We start from the raw sequence: 7277 nt of genomic DNA on the forward strand, positions 1-7277 counted from the left end.
TTTAATTGTGATTGTCATGTTCAAATGAACCTAACTAAAGGTTGCAAAGAGTTAAAATGTATTACTAGAGCAGCATGAAAGGTATAAAGATAACAAACGATACAAAATGTCAGAAATAGCAAAAAGTATGGTTATACTACAGTAAAAACCATCGTTGAAATAAAAAAGTAACATGATTTTAGAACCCAACCCATTCAAAAAACATCAAGGAGCATCGAAATATTGACTTAAAAAAAATAGTGTTGCATAGTGAGAAATCTAGACTCTCTTCTTTGTGAATAAGTATTTGTCCAAGACAAAGAAATCGACACTTTGCTTTGTTTATTTTTGTTGGCCTAAATCCGCTGCACTGTGACGAGTAACAATAATCAATCGTAATGTTTTTAAATAGCCTACAGTAGTCTGGAAAGCTGGCAATGCTGACTTGCACATACGTGATAAGTGTTGCCAACTGGTAAAATAAAACGTTGCAAGACTTGCAAGGTGTAGACTAGAGAGTAAACGAGCCCACAAGATGGAGTCCAAAGAATCAAAGTAAATCCAAGGCAAGAAGTGAAAGCAACTGCAATTTAAAGCATGAAAAACTGTCCAATAAAAGCAAAATCTTTCTTTTTTATTAAAAAAAAAGAAAACTGAACACTCAGTCACCACAACCTATAGCGATCATATGAGTTGGGTTGACTGGAGTGGTGTAGGCCTAGCATCCACCCAAGGTAGAGACTTGCAAACATAACTTGTGCATTCACAGTCCACTTAGCAAAGAACAATGATGGTACATGTGAAACGCTATTTCCGAGCTTTTGTGATTAGGCAGTGCATAATTTTGATTGCGTGGTGGTGCACATCAACTAAAACAGGGTTATGAAAAATAAACTTAGCTTGGATCTTTTTTTTTTTGTACACAGAACAATTACTTATCTCGCTCACAATTTAAAACAGCAAAAGCAGAAAACACGTAGACACAACAACAATAAATATGTTTAAAAATAAATATTATATTATAGCTAAAAAATTACAATTTCACTAGACCAGTTACTTTATTAAACCATAAAAAACAAGCCTCACTACGGCTTTTGTCATGACAGAAAACTAAACATAATATCAGTGTTGTACGCGTCATTGAAATAATTTGACGGCGTCAGCGTCAGCGCGAATTGCCTAAAAACTTTACGGCGTAAAGGACTGCGTAAGCTCTTAAAGAAATTGACGGCGTCAGCGTCAGCGCTAATTTCTAGCGCTATTTTTTGCCAGCGTCTCATAAAACGGAAATATTTCAACCAAGTTCAGGCTAACAATAGCTATAGTATAAATAAAGAGCAGGTATTATGTTTTGGGACTGTATTGTAATTAGCTGCTCAGCCTATTAGTTATTTCCTTGCAGAAAAACAAGCATTTCAAAACGTTTGTCTGACAATCTGCTGCGTTTGGGACGCATATTTAGGGGCGCCGGAGCGATTTTTGACTGGATGGGCAGGAGTATGAAAAAAGGGCACTTTTGTTGCTGAAAGGCCAATTTTTTTTGTAAGTTTTAAGATAAGATATAGCGATAATGCTCATCTATCAGCTCATTATCGAGTAATGATACAAGTGTCCGCTATACAAAGAACAATGGCACGGAAGGACATCATGCTATTTTATAATGATGTAATATAACTTACTGTGATGGAGAATTTTGTGTCGTGAATATTATTTTGAGGCAAAAATAGAACCTTATAATTAGGCTAAAAGCGAATAGCATAAATTGTTATATTGCAAAGTGTGCAGTAGCTTACATGACCTTAAAAGGGCACCATTGCCCCCTCTTCCCTCCCCATCCACAGAAATTTGAGGGCAAGGGGGCATCCGCTCCCCCTGCTCCCCCCCGCTTCCGGCGCCCCTGCGCATATTGTCCTTTCCAAGTGAAAACATGCGTTCCACAGCAGCGCTGGTTGGTATTGGTGTGTTGTATTTCAAAAACAAGTTGAAAACGTTTAGTCGGAAAGGTATCACTGTTCCAAGCGTGCTGTGATAGTTTAGCACGTATAAATCTTTTAACGAGGTCCACTGCACCAACATCGCTCTTTTCAGGGGCATAGAGCTCTTGAAATAAAGTATATTCAACGTCCGCGATGCCATTCATGGATTTTTCGCTTTCTGTCTCTGATCCCTCGTTCTCAATACATGGGTGATCACCATTTGGAGAACTTCTTCCGCATGTATTCCAGGGAGCCATTCCAACAACGCAAAAGCCGGTAATTCGGATGAGTCGCGCTGGCCAGAATACATTGTGAAACGAGATTTTCCATGAAAACAAAAAATGACGCTTAGCGCTTGACGCTTAAAATCGGCAAAATAGTTGACGGCGCTATCACTTCTGTCAATTGAAAAATAAATTGACGGCGCTAGCCTCAGCGTCAACAAAAAGTTGACGCCGTCAAATGACGCCGTCAAATTGACGGCGTCAACGTACAACACTGACGACATATCAGGAAAAACTATGATGTTCCCGCATGCAGTAGGTTGATTCTAAACATACATTGCATGCCAAAGTTTTTACAGAAGTTGTCAAATTTGTGATATTAATAGGTTTTAATGTGTCACATCAATCGCATTGCAGTAGGCTATATTGGTGTAGCTTTTCTCTTTTTGTTTTTTGAATAAACAAAGAAACGATCGTGTTTACGTGGGAGGCTAATTTCTGTAAATGTAAAGAAAGCAGCGAAAAACTAAACATTGAAGTGGAAGCTTTCCGTGAACATGTCCGGTTTGCATGTCAGCAATGTCGCACCTGTGCTGATGTAAATCCACAGTGCTACAAACAAGAAGGCAACCTCACTAAAGCAACTCAAGCACGGGAAAGAATCAGTGTAGACTTCTAAAAGTCCGCTAAAATCATCTAAATCTCCATATACTGTATGCTGGTGATAGTGGACGAATATGGTCGATTCCCATGTGCTTTTGCTTGTAGCAAAGCTTCAGCAAAAACAGTCATCTTTTGTTTGTTTCAATTGTTTAGCATTTTTTATTTACCCGGGTACGTCCACAGCGACAGAGGAACCGCATTTACTTCAACTAAATTGAAAGAGTGCCTGCACACAAGGGGTGTGGCAACCAGTAGAACTACACCGTACCATGCAACAGGAAACTCGCAGTGTGAACGCCTAAATCAAACATTGTGGAGAACAATCAAGCTCATTCTCAAAACAAGAAATTTATCTGAAGAATCGTGGGCAGATAGCTTACCTGATGCTTTGCATGCCATAAAATCCTTGTTATGCACTGTGTAGCGCCAGAGAGCTCTGTCGTCTCTGACGTCACACGTACACGTCACTAGAATTTTCCAGAAGACTCCGCCTTGAGCGCATAACTGCACGTCTCGGGAATTCAATTCAGCAATCGGGAATTCAACTCCTGTAATCAACGTCACTATGCCGAATTCCTACCTTGGTTCATCGTTATGTAGAATTGCAGTCGTGTTGCGTTGTGTGATCATATGTAAAACTCGCAATCTCACACTAGAACCTTCTTAAAGAAGTTAAGCTCATGATTCTAAATCAGAGTGTGTTAAGTTTTTGCTATGTGAAAATCAATCGTTTGTTAAGTTTTTGCAAGATGTAAAATCAGTTTGTTGAGTTTTTGTTCAATATGAAAAGTCGGTTCTTTCAATATGGAAATCAGTTGAATGCAATATCAAAAGTCAGAACTTAAAACCAGTATCAAGAAATCAGGCTTGGTAATTCTAAAGCAATATATCGGTTTCGTTGTTGCTACTGTATTCTATTTGTAATCAAGGATGACGTTTGGATCAGTTTATTGTTAATGTAGCAGCGACAACATTTCGTATCCAGTTGTTGGTGGTGGAGCTTTAATATTCCGGTGTTTTCCTTTACTTTCTGTGTTGCTGGATCGAAGATTAAAAACTATAAACAATTACGTTGTGAGCAAGCATTGATCTTCTGAGTTGGGTTAGTAAACAATATAGCAGCGTAATCGACCTCGTGTCCTATCATTCCTTGCCGACCTTGCCCAGGAATGTTGCCATCCCACTGATGGCTGTGTATGGGTGGATATGCTGAAAGCAGCGTCCGCTACACACTGCTACCAACGCAACACCACACGAAAGGTTTTTTGAATTTCCCAGAAGATCAATGTTGGGAAAAGCTTTGCCGACTTTCCTACTTCTACTTTTTCTTGGTCCGGTCATGTTGCGCCGGTTTGTTCGAAATAAAAGTGATCATTTATGCGATGAGGTAGAATTGCTTGACGTAGGCCTAAATCCGAACTTTGCAGAGATCCGCTATAAAGATGGCCGTGAATCAACCGTTTCATTGAAATATTTAGCTCCCTGCCCACCTAACGTCATAAACTGTCTACAAATTACGTCCGAAGATGATGTCAGTAAAGAGTTGTTGATACCTCCTGGTCCGGATTCTGAGACATCTGAGAATTCAATGAATTTATCTACCGAGAACACTGAGACTTTGGCGCTGAAACGTTCCCAAAGAGAGAGAAATGCGCCAGACAGATTTTGTGACTTGGTGCTTCATTGAGTTGAACTCCAGGCTCATTGAATGCTAAGCGTACAAAAGTGGAACCTTGTATTTCATTTGTGGTACCCTGTGTGGTGTATACTTCGTAAGCCTTTGCAATGGTTTAAGATATTGCTGCGGTAATACTATAGCACTCGTTTTTATTTCATTCATCATTATTCTTTTAATCTTCATTTTTTGGCAGGGCGAATGTGATGCATTAGAACTGCTGCCTGGTCGAAGCCCTGCTTAAGTGCTTAATAGCTTACGTAATAATTTTGTGTTTGCCTTTGGTAGTTCTGTCGCACTGCTTGTCTGCTGGTTTAATTTCAGTTATTCATCTGAAATCGTAGAGTACTGAGCTGTGGCAGTTATTTTGCAGAGCAGTTTTGTTAAAGATTTTCATTTTAAGTTATAGTGTTTAATTCTGTAATAATATGTTTATGATCGTTCAATTAATATTCTATTAGAATTTAGACATAGCAGTGGTTCAAGGTATTAAAACCTTGTTAAGGTCTATGAGTATTTACAGTATCAACACATTCATCACAATAGCCTTTACCATTAATCACACTTCTACCTCAGCCACAGGGGTGTAGTAAGAGGTGGGGGAAAGAAAGCAATTGCCACCTCCCAAAATATTAAATAAACATTTTAACCTGTGTTTTTTAACCATCTTTTGACATGCTTTTACTATTGATTTAGGTTGAAAGTATTGTCAGAATTTCTGAATTTCTGACAGTAGGCTACACTTAGGGAAGCTGAAAGAACAGGTAGGCACTTCAACATTACCCACTCGTCGAAAAGCGTACTCGCGATTCAGCTGATTTCAGTCATGTGACTCGACACGTGATATTCTGATCGAAAAATTTTTATACAAAGAAATTTAACTGAATGCTTCGCTACAACTAGCGTTGCCTAATGGTTAGGGCAGAGAAGTAGTAATTTCGATTTCGTGGGTTCGATTCCCACCCTCTGCTAATACTAGTTTTTCTTCTGCAACTGAACTGAGTGCAAGAAGGATGTTAATGACTGCAATCAATGGAGTTAATAAGGAAAATTGTGACTAAAACACAAAGCAATTTCACATAGAAAAGCAGGCACTCTTCGACGAGTGGGTGATGTTAAAGTGCCTACCGAAAGAACATCATCGACGAGGCTAAAAGGCTGGACCCTGTATAAAAACGGAACAGGGCTTAATGCAACAATATGGATTAGCATAGAGCGTAAATTACCTTCGTTCTTTTTTTTTTTTGACGCCAATGTCGGACCTATCGCTCGGTCCTAAACCAAGGCAAGCCTTGTTTCAACCGTATGTTCTTCACACCTTGTTGGGCTATTTTTCTAAAACGTGAAACAATTGAAAGTGGTAAGCCTATCTTCCTACACGTTGCCTATGGCGCTGAAGTAGGCTGCCGACAGGCAAACCAACAATCGCACGATCGTTTGCCTGTCGGCTGGAACAGCTTGAAGTAGATAGTCTGCATGTATTGGGCGATGATGTCACTGATATCAAATGATAAAACTGACACCTAAGTTGTAATAATTGAACTAAAGAACACATTCATGAACAGAAGAATGACTAAACATCTATTAGAATAGGGGCTAGTAGTAATGACTCCAGTGCGGTCATTTCCCTTGATTCGCAAGTTCTGCTTCTCTGTGGGCTATGCATCCCAGCAGGGCAGGATTTAGGGAAGAAAGGCTCTAGGGCCTAGGCTACTGTCTATTTTAGGCCCTTAACACCCACCTTAAAAGCTATATCGAGGAGAGTATTTCAAACAACCGCTGATACCATAGTGAATTATTAGTGATGGCGAAATATGCACGCAAGCAGGGACGTCGCCAGCACAGAATTTTGGAGGAGGGACAAATGAGTAAGGTATTATTGCACATGTCAGTGAGCCCGGCAGTATAAGGGGTCTGGGGGATCATCTCCAGAAAAATTGAAGAAAATTTCTTCAAATTGCGCATTTTGAGAGCACTTTCAGTCCAAATTAATAGTAAAACTTTGTCGAATGATGCTGCAACAGAGGGCAAAAAGTTTATTTAAGTTACATAAAACCAAACCATCTTTTATGTTTCGTTCTGTTTATTTGCATCATTGCGAGACGTGACACTCAATCAATGAATTATTTGTCAGAAACAGTAGCCTACATATTCGAAATATGCCATTTTTTTATACACTGGAAAAGTGGCACAAGTCCCCATACTGGCAGTGAGACAACAAAACGACCATACGGTATACTAGTCAATTGCCACCCTGCAGAAAAGATAATTTAGTCATTTCAGACACAAAAAAAGTAACTGACGCTGACGTTATATCAATATCTATTTACTAATAGCTTAGCTTAAAAGTCTGTTACTCGGTGAATATATAAACATATTTTTGGGGGGCAATTGCCCCCCCTGATTACGCTCCTGCACGCAAGTGTTGAAATTAACCATTTCAAGATAACCAAATTTTGTAATTTGATTGTAAACATTTGTGAAATATTAGGCTACTGTAAAATAGGAAATGTTAGTCAAAGTGTTAAAAATTAGGAGATAATTTTCTCAATGACTATTAACAAGTATAATATTAACTATTAGGGTAACAATTTTCAAAGTAACAGTAAAAAATGTAACTTTTAACCTATGTCACATTTTCTTTCTATAAAAAACACAGCAGAAATGTAATTTGCATTACGACCTGCTTATAAATACTTGCCTTGCATTATTAAAACTGGTTTCCAAAAAGTTTTATTTTAGGCTATTACCGAATAAAAG

This window comes from Aplidium turbinatum, chromosome 1 (genome assembly GCF_918807975.1).
Source record: "Aplidium turbinatum chromosome 1, kaAplTurb1.1, whole genome shotgun sequence".
Taxonomy (NCBI): domain Eukaryota; kingdom Metazoa; phylum Chordata; class Ascidiacea; order Aplousobranchia; family Polyclinidae; genus Aplidium; species Aplidium turbinatum.